This window comes from Pinus tabuliformis, chromosome 2_2 (genome assembly GCF_031772625.1).
Source record: "Pinus tabuliformis cultivar Carrire ecotype Pingquan chromosome 2_2, CPIR1, whole genome shotgun sequence".
Taxonomy (NCBI): domain Eukaryota; kingdom Viridiplantae; phylum Streptophyta; class Pinopsida; order Pinales; family Pinaceae; genus Pinus; species Pinus tabuliformis.
Genome location: NC_142300.1, coordinates 535,127,089 through 535,146,826, shown reverse-complemented (window position 1 = coordinate 535,146,826; position 19,738 = coordinate 535,127,089).

The following is a 19,738-nucleotide window of genomic DNA, read 5'->3' as shown; positions in this document are numbered from 1 at the left end:
CTAAGAAAGAGATACTCCTCATGCTTGATAAGGAAGTCATGAACCAAAAACATATGAGGGTCAACCTCAACTGCATAGAGGACAAATTGCCTTAAGGCCATATACCAAACAACTATGAAGAGCACCATATTCCATTTGAGGTGGAGACCTCAATTCTGCTCAGTTCTTTTTCTTTCTAAGTTTTTTGGTTTTCAAACATAGATAAGAAATTTCCTTGTCTAGTACCTATCTACTATATTCAATATAGATATTCCCATAATTAGTTTTGTTTTAAATTTCATGTAGTCTTACCTATCTATGAGTTTGGATCCTAAATATAAAATTATTTTTGAGATTGGTAGTCTAACTATATAAAATTTGAACTGTTAATAATACAATTTTAAGAAAAGCCTTTTGGTAGAAAGCACATAAGAGAAATTTTTGGCCAACGCTTTTGGAACCAACATGTGTGGTTCATCATCAGGACTAGATGAAGAGGTAGACCATTGCTCCCTATTTAAGCATTTTCCGTGGTCTGCCTCTTCATCTGGTCCTGATGATGAACCACACTTGTTGGTTCGAAACGCGTCGGCCAAAACTTTCTCTTATGTGATTTCTACCGAAAGACTTTGCTTAATTAATTATGGATCACAGAAGCCTGAATACAGAAAATACAATTTTAATTAAAAAACAAATTTTATATTTTATATTTTAATTTATAAAACATGTTAAAATTATATAATATAATATCATTATAATTTGAAATACACATATTCTTTCTCTATATACATATTAGCACAATCACATTAATAAATGTGGTTAATAAATACTGATAAACGTATATGAAACACATTTTTTTTTTTATTATTATTATTATTATTAAACCAATAAATAAAAAATATAAATATAAATAATAATTAATTATATATATATATATATATGATTTAATTAAATTTAAAAATATTTTAATATAATGATTAAAAATTGTGTTTATTTACATGTTAATTAAAATTAGCAAATTATTGTTATGTATACATTTATATCATATTTGTTTCTTTATTTGAAGATGTAGATTGTTTTTCCTAAGAGAGTAGGCTGAACTCAATATTCTACACACTATATTATTTATTGACTTTGAGCTTGTCAGCACGGTAGGCTTTGACATTATTTATGCTTTGTTATAATATTTTTCATTTTCATGGTTTATTTTGATGCAATCTAAAAACAATAGTTGAAATTATAAGGTTGATAGGTTAAAAAACTATTGGTTTTTTTTTTTTTTTTTAATAATAATTATAATTATGATTGGTAAAAGGGATAAATATTATAAACTAAATAGATTTATACTATAAATTTAAGGGATACTATAATAGATTGATAATATCAACTATATTATTAAATATGGTTGATATATGTATGAATATGGATTTAATAATAATATTAATAAATATATAAATATAATAGTAATACAATAATAATAATTATATTATAAAAATATTATTATTATTATATTATAAATATGAAAATAATTATAGCAATTGTAATGACAATTTATAATAATTATTGTTATATTATATTATTATGATAATATTATTGATATTATGAATAATATAGTAAATCTTGATATTAATAAGGTAACGCGATTATTATAAACCCAAAGGATTTATATTAAACTATAGGATTAATATTATAAACATTATGAATAGTATTATATCCTAGGAATATGAACCCTTACATTAATAAACCTGAGGGATTGATATTATGAAGCCAAGGGACTAATAAACACAAGGGATTATAAAGCCAAGGGAATAATATTAAATGCAAGGGATTAATATTATAAGCCCAAGATATATAAACCCAAGAGATAAATATTATAAATCCTAAAATAAGCATGGTTGACGATGTTTGATTTTCATTTTGACATAATCTTTGCCACAATGCAACATTGGACCATGGTTGACCATGACTGATTTTCATATTGAGACAATGTTTATCACAATGTGACGTCGGAACATGGTTAACCATGATTGATTTTCATATTGAGACAATCCTTATCACTATGTTGCATTAAACCATGGTCTACCATGGTTGACCATGAATGGCGAAGGTTGTCACAATGTGACATTGGACCAAGAGACAATCTTTGTCACAATTTCACCTTGATTATTGACCATGGTTGATCATGGTTAACCATGAATTACCACAGTTGACCATGATGTATTTTCATATTAAGAAAATCTTTTCCACAATGTGATGTTGAATCGTGCTTACCATGGTTGATTTTCATATTGACACAATCTTTGTCACATTATGACGTTGGACCATTGTTGACCATAGTTAACCATGATTGACCATAATTGACCATGGTCGACCATGTTTGACCAATATTGACCATAATTCACCTTGACTGACCATGGTTTATTTTCATATTGAGAAAATCCTATGATAAACCTTAAGATACATATTAAATCATATGATAAACCAAGGTATATAAAACCTATTATAAATATTATAAATGGTGAAATAAACATGGTTGATTTTCATATTGAGACAACCATTGCACAATGCAACACTGGACCATTGTTAACCATGATTGATTTTCATATTGAGACAATCTTTTTCATAATGCAATGTCGAACCATGGTTTACCATGGTTGACCATGATTTATTTTCATATTGAGACAATCTTTCTCACAATTTGACATTGGACCATGGTTAACCATGATTGACCATGGTTGAAAATGGTTGACCATGACTAATTTTCATATTGAGACAATCTTTGTCACAATGTGAATTTTGACGGTTAACCATGGTTCAACATGATTATAAACTCAATGGATTTATATTATAAACCCCACGAATAATATTATATCGTAGGAATATGGAATTTTAAATTAATAAACCCAAGGGATTGATATTATAAACCCAAGTGATTAATACTAAAACCCAAAGAGATAATAAACCCAATGGGTAATATTAAACCCAAGGTATATAAACCCTACGATAAATATTATAAACCCTAAAATAAACATGGTTGACCATGATTGGCCATGGCTGGTTTTCATATTGTGACAATCCTTATCACAATGAGCCATTGAACCATGGTTGACCATGATTAATTTTCATATCGAGACAATAATTGCACAATGCATTGTTGGACCATGGTTGAGAATGGTTGGTTTTTATATTGAGACAATCTTCGTCACAATGGACATTAGACTATGGTTAACCATGATTGACTATGGTTGACGGGGATTCGTTTTCATATCGAGAAAATCCTACGATAGACACTAAGTTAAATATTATAAACCAAGGTATATAAACCCTATCATAAATATTATAAATGCTAAAATAAACATGGTTGACCATGGTTGATTTTTATATTGAGACAATATTTATCACAATATGACGTTGGACCATAGTTCACCATAGTTCACCATAGTTCACCATAATTGATTCTCATATTGAAACAATATTTGTCACAATGCGATGTTGAACCATGGTTAACTATGGTCGACCATGGTTAACCATGATTAATGATGGTTGACCATGGGTGATTTCCATGTTGAGACAATCTTTGTCACAATGTGACATTGCACCATTATTGGCGGTAGTTGATGATGTCTGATTTTCATATTGAGACAATTTTTTTCACAACACCATCTATTTCTTTTTAGATCTAATTAGTAGATAGTGTACCCATATTTAGGTAATATTCATAGTCTTTGTCTAGATACAACCAAAAAAAAAATTCTTTAAAGAAGATATCCTATTTTGGTGTTGTTACATCACCATAGGGAAGCTTTGTCCTTTCCCAAACCATGTCAACACTACTACAAATAAAAAAATGTGGGTTCGTGTTTCTAGAGACATGTTTCAGCAATACCCACTTGTATTTCTGTTCACTGCATTTTCCCAACAAGGAGAAGAATGCCCCCTCCCCTAGAGCAAGAACCCCAAGATTTCTATAGGTCTTCGCAAAAGGGTTAACAATGACATACATTTTTGTATACAAACAACTTCGAGGAGTGCTAAACAATATCATTGACCCCTCTGTACACTGTATTATGTATCGATAATGAAGATAAACAAAAACCATCATATACAAGTGACCTATATTATTAAGGTAGGATGTTAAGAAGCATTGATAGGGAAAAATAATGGGGAAATAAATAAATCAAATCTCTTTGACACCACATCGATTGCAAATCGCGAGGAAAACTGGGTTTCACAGTAAAACATGCTGTTGTCTACAAACCAACTTAAATCTCATAAATACTGATAAAAGAAGTCAATGAAACACAAGCTCGATAATCTCAAATGAGAGAAATTTCCAAATAATGAGATCCATACTAAATGTACAACTTTCCCTAGATAGAAAGATTAAACAACGTACTCTAATGCAAAGGAAAAACACAAAAAACATTAATCACACCGAAAAAAACATTAATTAACCACATTTGTTGACAAGAAACAAAAAGTCTCTCCCAAACAACATATATAGAGGAACTAAACTCTATCGTCTTCATTGAAAATATTGGAAAAAAAACTCTACACAATATAAAGCCATTTCCACACAAGAAAATAATGCTCAATAAACAAAATGAAAATTGGCCAATAACACAATCAACAAATTGCCACACATCTCAACAACACCTAACCATTTAAATCCATATACAATGAAAAGAAGCTTTCTTTCAACAACTTGGTTGAAGCACAAAATTAAGATAATTTCTAACCTATATATATAATCCAAAATTAAAATAATTTCCAACCTCTATATATATATATATATATAATTAATTAATTCCACTTTATATTTTATTAAATATTTCTTTTTCGTTTCCCATGAATAATCGTGATTAGTTCAGTAGCAAAAAAATAAAACAATGCCCCTATTGGTGATTATCAAGGAGGCAAATATTTTATAGATTTTAGTATAGTAGTCCTAGTCAAATTGGAATAGCGCAATACAAATAGCAATAATTTTTATTTTCTTGACGCTATATCGTAGTTATATATATATATATATATATATATATATATATATATATATATATATGAGAGTTGTTTTTAGTGTAAATTTTTGGAAGCTTTTTTAATGGGTTTTTTCCGGTCTATTTTCTCTAAAATCCAACAAGAATTTACTGAAATCACAAGTTTGATGCGTAACTCTGCACAATCCAAATGCCTTAGGGGTTATTCAGAGTGATGAATCCATATATACAATCAAACAACCAGTTTAAATAACACAAATCAAGATTTCACCTCAAATTTTTCCGTCGGATTCCAACACGAGAAAGTCTAAAAATCATACTAAAAACAACTCCTTAGAAACACATTATTCTTTAAACCAATTCCCATTCACATTTAGGAGAAGTGACATAACTAAATATTTAAAAAAAATATCCATTAATTAAAATACCTCGTCTAAATTCTCTTTTAATGGATCTACAATATGTCAACTTTTCATTTCCTTGTAAACTCCTATACTTATCACACATTTCATTTTGCAACAAATATAACTTATTTTCCGGGCATTTCCCAACACATGCAACATGAATTCCTTCGTTTGCGAAATCATATCTCTATTTTTAACTTCTGGCCAATTTTAAAAACTAATAATTAAGGAAAAACATGTCAATAATCCTCTTAAAATTTGAAATTTGCCTTTACGACATTGTATCTTTAAAGTTATAAAAACAATTAAAAAATAACAATATTTAAAAAAAATAAATGTTAAGCTAGTGTACATATTTTTATTTTATTTTGCAACGTAAAAGATGTTAATTATTTTATTTATTTGAATCTATACTTAAATATAAACATAATTCAGAATCGTCTTATCTAACATTAACCCAATAAACTCTTTATTAAGAGGTTTGAGTACCACAAAGTTGTGTTTAAGTTTTTAATCACAGTATTATAAAAATTTGTTTGATTAATCTATTACTCAATAAAGATTAAGAAATTATTAAGACAATCCACCCAAGTGGCCGCTTATATGAGCATATGCGACGTGTTGGAGTCGGCTGAATAATGGGTGAGTCGACCCGGTGGGTTAGAGTGCGACGAGTGAAGGTTTGTGAACGGGTGCCAGTTGGGTGGATAGGCAGGTCGCCCGGGCGTGCACATGGGCATGCCGACCCACAGGACATTCGTTGGAATGTGTATATATTGGAGGTCGAACTGTTGGCATTTGGCATCCAAGCAACTTGCTCATACTTAGAAAAGAGAGCAAAGAAGCAAAGGAAATGAAGAAGACCAAAGGTGAAGGACATGTTCAGGAGTTGGATCGTAGGTTGGGTCGAGAGTCGGTTATGTAGGCAGGGCGTGGACAGGCAGTGTCGCCGACACAGGCCTGGGTGATCTGCCCCCTGACGGACAAGGCTACATGTTGAGTATAAGTATTGGAAGACACGACCAATTGTAAGTGCGACAACACTGCACAATTGTGTGACCAGTGGGTAGTGACTTGGGCATAGTTGAACATATTTGAATAGAGTTGGGTGTGACTGTACAGTGAGGTGGGCCCAACTAAACGAAAGGTTAGGCATGACCGAATGAAGTGCTAGGCATGGACGAATGCAGGAGCTGGGCACAATTGAGAAAGTTAGGATGAACAGGCGAGTTGGGTAGGTGTGAACGTCGTGGTGCTGCATGACCATTTTGGGAAACACAATTTTGGGGTTCTTGGCAATAGTGGGGACAGGTGATAGTCCTGCGTGAACCGAGCATGACTGCCAAGTGAATTTGGGAAGGTGTGTAGGTGGTTGCACAGACTTGGGAAAAGTTGTAAAATATTGTATTTGTACATTATTTGAAGCTTTTATATTACATTGGACATACTTACACAAGTGTTTTCCATCCCAAGTATATGTGTATACTCGTGTATTTTATGATTCCGCTGCATAATTGAAGATAATTGAAGAAAATATAATGAATGTTATTTCCGCTGCATGATAAAACTTAGAGAGAAATTGGTTAAGTGTTGAAGTAGGCGTAGTTCGAGTATTTGAGTATTGGTGAAAAGAAAAAGTATCGCGGTGACGCACCCACCTATGAGTGGTTGAAAGACTACCACAAGGATAGGGGTGTGACAGATGGTATCATAGCTTGGTTCAAGCCGAGACGAGTTGATTAAATATTTGAAGCAGGGATACGGCGATAGTTGTTGCGATTGGTATTGAAGCTTGGGTATATAGGATTTGGTCGCAGTACAACATACAACATAGTTGAGAAGGGTTGAAGCATTGAGCTTGGTCGAAGCTGAATAGAAAGGCATGCAAATTTGGGAAGAATGCCATGGGAGGCAATTACTGACCTTATACAAGTTGAGGTGTATGAAAGAGGAGAACCCATGGATTCAAGCTGAACTTGAAGCCTTGGAGGAGAATGTTAAATGAGAGCGTCTTTGACTTAGTTGGGAAATACAGCAGGATGAAGCTACGGATTGCGATGAGGAAGAAGAAGTCGTGATATATGAGGAAGAAAATGCTGCAGGTATGTCAACAATAGAGGAGGAACTTGGTATGATGATTCTTGACCAAATTGGACGAGAATCGCGCATATTGCAGACATTGATAATAGGAGGAACTCACATGGAGAGACCTCATGAAGATGTAAATATTGATGTTACTTGCGTTTCATTGGAGCTTTTGGAGGATGGACCATATGCAGACTTGGGCAAAGGAAGTTTGCGGATGCGATGGACAACCTTTGCATGGATGACTACGATGAAACCTTGTGTATTGAAGAGGAAAGGAACATTGATTGTTGTAGGACTTGTTGGGGTAATTTGTGACATTATGGAAGAAGGTGAAATTCATGTGCAAGGGAGGAACACGATGAGCCTTGCGATGGATGAGTCATGCTTAGCCAAGTGGATAATTGGCTAAGTGCCCGACATGACTCATGGATAAATTGAAGAAAGGGCACATTGAAGTTATGATGATATGATACATGGGTGGACTTTATCATGGTTGAGACCAAGAGGCATTCGTGGTGGACCTTTAGTGGGGGAGGTAGCGATGATGGAAGAAACTTATCATATGATGTGACATGAGGTTAGTGTGGTTGAGGGCAATAAACTTGAACAAGAATGAGGATGTGATGACCGAAGTTGTGATTGGTCTACTAGAGTGGACAAGATAGGCAGATGAAGTCATGGACATCGAGTTGGATAGATGAGAGTATGGTAGAGTTCGTGTAGAGACATTATGTAGGAGAACTTATAGAGATGTCACTTATGGGCATCCAAGGACAAGTTCCAAGGTAGGGATGTTATACAGATGGACTTGCTAATGCGCGATGGATACATTTTTTGTAGATGAGTTGATGGGGATGTTGTGAAAATTTATACAAGAAGACCATGGTTGGAGATATTAGCAACCTATGAGAGTATTCATATGACTGAGAGGGCAAAGGTAGCATGCAAAGGCACCTGAGACCAAGACAGGTATGCTTGCCAATGTGTTGGATGGAGGTGGTTCATGGGAGCTCATGATGACTTGAGAGAGTTGCAGCTGATGGAGACTTCATATTATGGTGGTCTTGGAGTATCTGGTTTGTTGAGGAGCTGAGGTCAGATGGTGTACTTGACCTTGATGCAGTATGGGATGCATACCTTGGACACATTGTGGGGTGTGTTCATGAGGAGTGAATTGATGAATACGATTGAGGTGAGACACTTTGGAGTTAGATGGAGTTGTACCGATGGAGAGCCCTTGGTGGGATAACTTAGGCATGGGTTGAGTTGATGAGACTTAACCACTTTTGATGGACATGGTGGCTCACTGATCTATGACCATGGGCAACGCATGGATGAGATGATGAGGTAGGCCTAGACTTGCCCCTTTGACATTATTGACAGAGGGCATATTGAAGATGAGATGGAGGTTTCTTCATGGACCTAGATATGGCACATTTAACATTGGATTGAGGGGAGGAATTCTTGTTCGAATTGAGAAGGACCTCTCACACATGGATGATGATGCTTAGATGGATGTAGTTGATTGAAGAGAAACACTTATACATTAACATCGATGACGACATGTTACTGATAAGATGGAGACCACTTCAAGGACCTGGACATGGCTTACTTTACATTTCGATAGAGATGGGATGGATTCTTGATCGAGTTGATGTTGTGATAGGATTCTAGAGACACAACTGATGATGGCATGAGGAGGTGGATTCTCATTGATTTGGATGATGGTTTGACTGACCATTAAACGAGTTTGAGTCATGGGGGTCAACAGTGTACTGTGTTATGTTAGAGATATATCAAGGTCCACTGAGATGTGTTTGAATTGAGTTGGAGTATCATGGCATCAGTTCACAGGATAGAGATACATGGTGAGTCAACACGATATATGTTGGAGCGAGAGCATGTAGCTTGAGTTGCAGGGACTAGCCTTCCATGATGGGGTAGCATGAGGAAATTGCAACAGATATGGTTGATGATCATGGATTGAGGAGAATTTGCCATTTTTGAGGTCATGAGCCTTGATGGAGATTTATGCGATGGACAACAAAGTTATGCAGCATGGACATTAGATGTTGGAGCTAGCGACACTTTCCGATATTTTGATGATGGTGTTTTTGAGGACGAAAACCTTCTTTAGAGTGGGGGACGATGTTAGGGCTTCTAGTCGGGAGTGCCCGAGATAGTCGAAAAACCAAACTTGTAGTACGAGCGTACCTACATGTGCGACGGGTGCCCACATTCGATTAAAAGAGAATCAGGTGAAGCATTCAGTTAAAGGTTACTAGGAGGTGAGACATTCAGTTTTGTGCGACCCCATCGTCTGTTAAAGGCGACTTGGTCGACTATGTGCGATGGGTGGGCGAACACGTATAGCGGGTGCGTCGGTAAGTGGGCACCCACTTGATGTGCTATGTGGACAAGCGATTGTGCGGAGGCGACCAGTGGGAGAAACGTGTGATGGGTGAGACTAGTTGCAGATGAGTGGTCAACTTAGATGAGCATATGTGACGTTTTGGAGTAAGCTAAACAGTGGGTGCACTGACCTAATGGTTTATAATGTGACGAGTGAAGGTTTGTGAACGGGTGCGAGTTAAGTAGACAGGAAGGTCCCCCGAGCTTGGACATGGGTAGGCTAACCCACAGGCAACCCGAGAGAGATGACCATTGGGAAAATGACATTCATTGGAGTGTGTATATATTGGACGTCAAGTTGTTGGCATTTGGCATCCAAACAACTCGCTCATACTTAGAAAACAGAGTCAAGAGACAAAGGAAATGAAGAAGACTGAAGGTGAAGGACATGTTTAAGAGTCGAGTTGGGAGTCGATTCTGCAGGCAGGGCATGGGTAGGTAGGGTGTGGGTAGATAGTGCTGCTAACACAGGCCTGGGCGATCTACATGCCCAGTGGGCAAAGCTGCACGGTTTGTTCGAGTATTGGTGGACACAATGAGTTGTAAGTGTGGCAATGTTGCATAACTGTGTGACGAGCGGGTCGTGACTTGGGCACAACTGAATGAAGTTGTGCATGACTGTACAGTGAGGTGGGCGTATCTAAACAGAAGGACAAGCACAATCGAAGGAAGTGCTAGGCACAAAATAACGTACGAGCTGGGCATGACTAAACGAGCTGGGTTGAACGGGTCTAAACGCAATGGTGCTGCACAACCAGTTTGGGAAGCACAATTTTGGGGTTTCCAGCAGAAGTAGTGCAAACAGGTTGCAACACTGCACGACCCATGTATGATTTCTGGGTGAATTCGACAAGGTTTGCTGGTGGCTGCTTGAAAATAATTGAAAAATGTGTGTATACTTGTGTATTTTATGATTCCGCTATATAATTGACGATAATTGAAAAATGTTATTTGTCCTGCGTAATAACACTTGGAGAAAAATTACTTAAAGTGTTGAAATAGAGGTAGTTGGATGACTTAAGTATTGGTGAAAAGAAAAAATAGAAAGTGCCGCACTTGCTTTAAAATTCTTGAAATACTACCACAAAAATAGGGTCGTGACACCTGCCCTCCTCACCACCTCCCGCCATTTGTGATGTTTTCCGAGGCGAGGAGAGGGGTTTGTCCACCAAAGCCGGTGGTCTCCCTCGCCAGGGGTTTCCTATCTGAGTTTTTTGGCTCAGGATTTCTTAGCGTGAGCGCTTCCTTAGGGTTTGCCTGGTTAATTCTTCATGGTCCCCTCAACAGGGTTCCATAAACGCAGAGTTTGTTTCTGCTTGTCACTTGCATGTCCAAGGCCGCCGGCCTTTTAGTTAAAGACCTCTGCAGCTTAAAAGAAATCCCTTACGAAAGTTCTTGGATTTTTGTGCCATGGGCGCTCTTTTAAAATTTTGTTCAGGATCAATCAGGAACAATTTCTAGTGCAAACTAAAAGATGTGTCAAATTTTTTTCAAGTCCTCAAAAATTCCTTACGAAAATTTTGCAGCGCATTTTGAATATCTAAAAAAATTTTACCATAGATTTTTATGTGGCCTACAAATTTTTTTCTTTAGTCGACTGTTACTTAAAAAAATAAAAATTATTATTTTTTTTGGACGCAAGGCTTTCTACATAATTTTATTTATTTATTTAAATTCAACTAACCAAAGTTTTATTTATTTATTTAAATTCATCTAACCAAAGGGCTATTCGAAGCAATTTTTTCCCGCAAGTTTACGATTCTCTTTTTCAATGCAATGATTTTTATGTTGAAATTTTTCCTCTGGTGAACTTAAATTTTCGGAAAATTAATTTTTTTTTATGGACGCCTGTATAATTTTTTTTGTTTCTCCTGTCCAATTAAAGAATTTCTTCATTCGACCTAATTTCTTTCAGACTAACGAATTTTATTCGTTCGAACCAATTTCTTTTACAAAATACAAGCTAAGTTTCATTTTTTATTTTCCCTTTTTCCAAAAATCGCTTTAGAATTGTTTATATTTAAAAAAAAAAATAGACCCTAGATTTTTACGGGCAATTAATTTTTATGGTTTCGTTAGTTTTGGTTATTTTTTTATTTATATTAATTTTTAGTATCTAATATTGTTATTTTTATGTAATTCAAATAAAAAATATTTAAAAATAATAATTAAAAAGTTGTGTTTATTTACCTGTTAAATAAAATTAGGAAATTATGATTATATATAGATTTCTATCACATTTGTTACTTTATTTGAAGATGTAGATTACTTTTCCTAAGAAAGGCTGAAATCAATATTCTACACTCATTATCAATATTCTACACTCATTATTGACTTTGATTTTGTCATCGTTATAGGCCTTTACATTATTTCTACTATGTTATCATATTTTTCGTTCTCACGGTTTATTTTGTTTGAAATTTAAAAAAAATGGTGGGAATTAAAAAGTTTATATGTTAAATTTGTAATATTTTGATATTAAAAAATATATATTTAATAATACATTATAGAGTAAATAAATAGGATAGTGAATTTTCGTTTTCCACAAAAAATTTAGAACGGTCAGAATGAGAAGTAAAACTGCGAGTTGCATGAATTTAAAGGTTTTTTTATTCGAAGTAATGTTTTTGTAACCTCTCTCGTCGGTGGTTTCTTTTTATCGTCTTTTTGTTTTATATTTTCGCATGTTATTTTTCTCTCCTACTCGATTAATAATGAGATCAATTGTTTGTTCGTTGGAATTTTTTTTTGGGATAAAAGCTGTTTCTAATTTACTAACAAATTCAAAGCAAACTATTTTCTTTCTTATGGTTACTCATTATGATAGTTATTTTTTCTTTTAATAAAGATCTTTTGTTTAACTAACTTAATAAGTTATCCTATTAATGAATTATTCTTTTTTATATGATTAAATTTTATATTTAATTAAATAGTTTTAGTTTATGGTTGAGTGATTTAGGTTTATTTTTATGTTAATAGTTTTAACAGGGTTTTTTAATAAGTTATAAGAACAATTAATCGTTATGACATTAACTATAACAAAGCTAATTTACAATTAACTATTTATTTTAATATTAGCCTTTTTGATTAAATATAATTAAAACTAATTTTCAATTATTTAAGCCAATATTTAATTATATAATTTTAATATGATATTAAATATTTAATTTTAATACTAGCCCCTTTGATTAAATACATTTATAACTAATTTACAATTATTTAACTAAATATTTAATTATATGAGTTTATTATAATATTCTTTTTTGGTAAGAAAGCATCCACGGGGGATTTGAACCAATGACTTATTGCAAAGAGTGCCTTAACAATGCACCCATTTACCATCAATCCCTATACCTTGGTTTAGTCTAGTTAGTCGTTTCCCAGTCAAGTTTAGTTGTTAGCCAGTGTAAGTGCCTGTCCCATATAGCCGTTGCTTGGTCAAATATAGCCATTGGATGATCTGCTCTATCTATCTATCTATTTAACATACAACCTGGATCTGGTTCTTCAACTTGTCCTGACAATGCACCACACTCGTGGGTTCAAAACATGTCGACAAATGCATTCTAATGCATTCGAATGTGATTTACGCCAAAAAAATCTTCTCAAAAGACTTTATATGGATCACAGAAGCCTAAATTCAACAATTTCCCTTTGGTCAATTTAAATTGCAGGGTTTTTTAGGGACTTCTGTTTAAATTTTTTTATTTCTCATACGATTATATTTCATTCAAAAATATATGTTTTTTCCTCTCACAGGGAAAAAGTTGTTTTTTCCTCTTTGATAAACAAATCTTTTGAGTCTTAATAAGCAAATTATTTTTTTCCAACTAAAAAATTTCTTCATTCCAACTGATTTCATTCGCCCTAATTTATTTCGAACCAACGAAAATTTTTCATTCGAATTAACTTTTTTTTGCAAAATAAAATCTCTGTTTTTATTTATTTATTTATTTATTTTTTTCCAGTTTCCAAAAATCGCTCTTAAATTGTTTCTTTATCCCTACGTTTTCCCATGTCCGGGAAAGACGGAAAGGTTTTTTTGCTCAAACCAATCTCTTTTTCTCATTCTCTTTTCCCGCTATCGCTTTGTTTTTTTTCTCAAATTCATCGCTTCTAAATTCCATTATGAAATTAATTTTTGGATTTCAGTTTTGTTTCAAATAATTTGTTATACTGTACAATAGTTTCGTTAAATAATTGTTTTAAAAAAATCTATGAATCTTAAACACTTTCATACCCAGTGCGGAAACGAAACAAAAAAACTAAAACTTCCCAGTCCTGACTGTAAACGAAAACCATTTCAATAACGGTGTTGCCTAGCCTTTCTTTTAACACTGTGAAGCAAATCCATTTATAAATTCCCACCAAACACATCAAACGCGCCACACCACAACTACCCACTCGAATTGTCAAACCGCAACATCCAAACACACAGAAACATCTTATCTGACATCTTAAATTACTTTTTTATATTTACTATTAGAATAACCATCATCATTACATAGAGAAATATTTAGTAAAAGCATAAACAATGATATAACAATTAACTTTCATTAACTTAAATTTCTTGTTATAAATATGTATCCATGGCATGATTCTTTTAATTCAATTAGTAAATTCATGAGAGAAATGAACATCATAAAGATGTCACAATGAACAATCTATTATTTGTGTGCATAGAACATAAACAAAATGTAATGAAATATCTTATTTACAATCATTGTACATGCATTAATAACAAGCAAATCTTGTTATTTTTCCAAAAAAAACATTGATATAATCTTGCATGCACCAAATCTCATTATTTTTCCAAAAAAAACATTAATATAATCTTGCATGCACTTTAATATTCTTTCCAAAAGAAAGCTAACATACTAGATATTGTTTTTGTGCATGCAAATTCATAACAAGCTTTCAGGAGAAGTAGCCCAACAAGCAATTTTTATGTGGTTACTATTATGTTTTATTTACCAAAGGGATTAACATAATAGATTCTATAATTATGCATTTTCTTTTTCATTTATTTTCTATGAGATAGCTATTCACAATGGCTATTATGTATAAAAATGCAAGTTCTATTTCAAACGAAATTAACATAATAGTTATAACTCTGTGCATGCAACTACTTGTCCTCTCTAACAGAAAATAACATGATAGCTTGTTGTTCTTGCATGTGAAACACGTATTTCTTTCCATAGGGAACTAACTAAACCTTGCATAGAAAAATAAACACATTTCTTTCCAAGGAATCAAACACATAACATTTATTATTTCATTCAAAGAAACATTTTTCTCTCACCAAAATCTCTAGCCCAATGTCTATACATAATCTTATCCCAAAATAAAACTAATACCATAGCTAATCCCTTTAGGTATGCAAATGCATATTATTTTTTCCAAAAGAAAGCTAATGCAATCAATGTTATGCATTTTCACCGTCCTTTTCTCTAGAAATGTAGTATCAAAAATATATTTTTCCATGCATGAAAGTGTATATGTTTATATATAGAATCTTCTTAAGGAATCTTAACACAATAAAGCATGCGATCACCATTTTTCTTCTCCAAGAATCTAATTCAATAATCGATATAAGGACATGTTTTTCTCTTGTATTCTTTTTAAAGAGTTCTAACACAACAAATACTTCTTTGCATATATATATATATATATATATATATATATATATATATATATATATATATATATATATATTTGTTTTCCAAGGAATCTAAGACACACATCATTCTTTTTGCAAAAGTTAGCTAACTCGCTAGCTATTATGCATGGAATACAAATTATTTTCTTATCATTTTACATATCAGGAAAATTTGTAATATTTCCTCAATAAATAGCATGAATAATAAATCCTTCTCAAATAACACAACCAATAGTTTTTTATGCAAAGGTTTTATGTAATCACTGACATATTCATTTCTAGTAGATCAAATATACTAGATATTATTCCTATACACATAAGCACCTACTCTCTTCAAGAATCCAATATTTGTCTTTACAAATTTAATGTATATGTATCATGAGAACATCTTCAGTAATATTTTAAATAAAATAATTTGATTACTTTACAAGAATTACTAACATAATTGTTATATTTTTGTGCATGTGAATAACTTATGTTTTCAGAAATATCAACATAATTGTTCTATGTTTGTGCATGCAAATAACTTGCTTCTTTTTAAGAAATATCAAACTTAATAGTTATTGGTTTATGCATGCAATTAATTTATTTCTTTTCAAGAACATTAACATAAGAATACAAATCAAATGACAACACTCAATTTTCCTATTTTAATCATTAATTGTGGGCACAGTTTCCCAATAGATGGAAACAAATTTTTGATGAGAACGGTGTCATTAAAACAAACCTCTCTTAGTTTTTACATTGGTTTCATTGTTTGGACTATTCAAATGAATTTTTGCGGCCCATTTTTCCAGATTTAAATATTAAATATTTTTTTGTTATTTTCATCTACTTTGGACACGATTTAGGAGAAGTTAAAAATATTTTTTTTTAAATTTGAAATAGAATTTTGGCAAAAACGGGCTCATTTACAAAAACCTCTTTCAAGTTTTACACATCTATCATAGTTTGGGAAATACGAAGACCTATTTATACTCTATTTTCCAATAATTAATGCAATTCACACAATTATTCAGCTATGAAAATCTTTTAAAAATTCAATGCACATGAAATCTTTTAAGAATTCAATGAAAAAATACTTATTCCTCTATGCATGGAAGTCCATAGAGGTTTCCCAAGAAAATAATCTCGACTCTTTATCATATGAAAATTTTGAAGCAAATAAATTCGATTCTTATTTATTCATGTACCATATGAAAGCACAATAATTTTTAAAGAACATAATTACTTATCTTTTAATGCATGTTTGGAATCCATCATTCCTCTCTCTTGGTGCCATTCTACATGTATTCTATCATTACTTTTCATGTTTTCCCATAGACTTACTATAGGTAGAATTGAGAAAATGCAATAGCTTTTCTAAATCCTAAAAGCATTTCATAAATCACTCAATAAATAAGATTTTTTCTAAATCCTAAAATCACTCCATTATTACTCCATAAATCATATTTTTCTAAATTCTACAATCACACAATAAATCATCCATAAATCTCTCATGCTTTTCTTTTCAAGGTATATTTGTTTTTGCCTTATGAACAAAATATCACTTATCCATAGCTTTTCTAAAACTATTACTCTTTATTTCTAAAACTCATAAAATATACCAACTTGAAAATATAATTTATTTAGATAGAAGAATATAAATTATTCTAAATAAAAGAATTAAGAATTATTTTTTGTAATATACTTATAATTAAGAATTACAAGAATATTCTTCATGTAATATAAATATAAGAATTAATAATATTTAATTATTCAACAACCCTCATTTTATGATATTTTTAACGGTAGCTTAGGCCAGAAATATTACATACTCCCCCCTTAAAGAGAACTCCGTCCTCAGTGTTCTTCGCTTGTTGGAACATTAATTTTTTCTCATAATATAACAATCTAAATAACCATAAATGGAATCTTTTCCCTTTAGAATGAAGGATTTTTATGTTCAATAAGTAGAATCAATAATGTTTATCAAATGAAATACTTTTAATTATCAATTATTTATGCAATGTGAAATAATACGTTAATTGTAGTACTTTCACAAGTACCCAAAGAGAACTAGCCTTCTAATCATCAAAATGATAAAAAAACTGTATCAAGTCGATGTTTTCTTTTATTTAGGGGTTACACTAGTATTTCTTTCCCACTGGTGTTGTTTGTAAATTATTGTCTTTCTCTCCCACAGTAATTTCAATCAAATTCAAACTCATGGCATTTATCTTCAACCATTTTCCTCTGGTCTCACTATTTCCATCATAAGTACATAGATTAACAATTTATTTCCTTTATGCATGCATAGAGATAATTCATTTCTAACATGTTCATTTTCTCATACAAACCTACAAATAGATCATGCATGTAGAACTATAACACATACATCAACTTAGAGACATGCAACTTACGGTCTATTCTAGCATCCAACATTTTTAGATGATTTAAAAATCAATAGGAAAATATAGACATAATTTCATCTAACCATAGTTAATGTCTCTGAATTATTTTGGAACTAAGCATATTCCACCCAGTCGTGAACTATCTCCAATAGTTCCCTACCGCACTAAGATCTACTTGCCACTAGAATCAACAACATCATTGATTCTTTGGTGGTTTTTTCATAGCAGATTTTTAGCAACGTCCTGCTTTAAGGTCTTCCAAACTTTTCCCCTGGCCTCTTTGTTTTAGTTTTTTTCGACAATATTATTTTCTTTTTCATTAAAGCATGTCTTTCTCTCCATTTGTGCTTTATTTAATCACACCTAGTATTTATCTCCAACTAAGTGATTAACATAACCTCTCTCTTCCATTATGTTAATAGTTTCCTCTTTATTATTTTCTCCTAAGGATTTTTAGGATACTTTTACGGAAGGTCCATCTTGGATTTTACCACCAATATTTTTTCATAAGTTGATAAGAAGTATTCTAAAACTTGAGTTATTTTCTAAATATCCCAAACAATGTACTAATTACTTAATAATAAAGTAAAATATTACATGATCACATCCGTGCCATCACGATTTCCATAGCCATTCAATCAAATAATAATTAAATTTCTAAAAATCCATTGTAATTTACATAATTGTTCAATTTCATGTTATCATCAAAGCAAAGGAATATTTATGTACACCATCCATCTATACTTGACCCTCAATATAGGTCCCATAATTTTTAAAAAGTACATGATGACAATTCATCACATCATACAGGTGGTATACATTTCAAATTTCCACATAACAACAATCATGCCACGTAGAAAAAGATGTTAACATATATTACATACTATAGAATTATACTTTCTGTAAGGCCTCACCTTACTAACCATCAATATTATAGAGAAATAACAGTCTCATTGAACCCTAGGACACAAAATGCATTTTTTTCTTCTTTTTCTTCTTTTCTTTAGAATTAGATTGCAGCCATGTAAGTGACAACCATTGGGGAATTCTGGGAAAAAATTTTTCAATCATGCAATATACAACTACTATGTAATTTTATAAAATATTTCACAAACATGAAATCTACAGCCATTAAGGCATTTTAACCAACAATTTGCGAGCATGCGATCTACAGCCATTAAGACATTTTAGCAAATAGTTGGCAGACATGAAATAAATTGCCATATAGATGCTTAATCTATCAGAGAGACGATATAACTAGAATTTACAAAACAATATGAATCATATTAATGTCATCAATGATAAAATTTCTACAAAACAACACAATCAACAATCCCTATAGGGTATGTTGGCCCTCATTTTTGGCCCATTTTTACTTAAATAAACTTACTTAATTCTTATACTATCCATCCATTTTCCATCACATCCACCTCATTTTTATGTATTTTATGCATATTCAGGTATTTAATTTTATTTTTGCAATTTTTAGAAGTTTTTATGAAAATTGAATTTCAAGTGCAATTTTTGGACAGCATCAGAAATTCCCGTAATAGCTATATAGATGTCATATTTGCAGGACACTTGAGCACAAACTAGATACATGTATGGAAAGCTTGGGAATTAGGACTGAACTAACTCCAATTGGTTTGATCAAAACAAGCTAAATCAGGCCCGATCAAAGCTGGTCAAACATGACTAGTTATCCAGAAAATCCCTAGGAAATATGACAGTTTTATGATTTCATAGGATTGTCCATATTTTTAGTGATAGATTGAATGGGTTCGACTTGGATAGATGGATATAAGT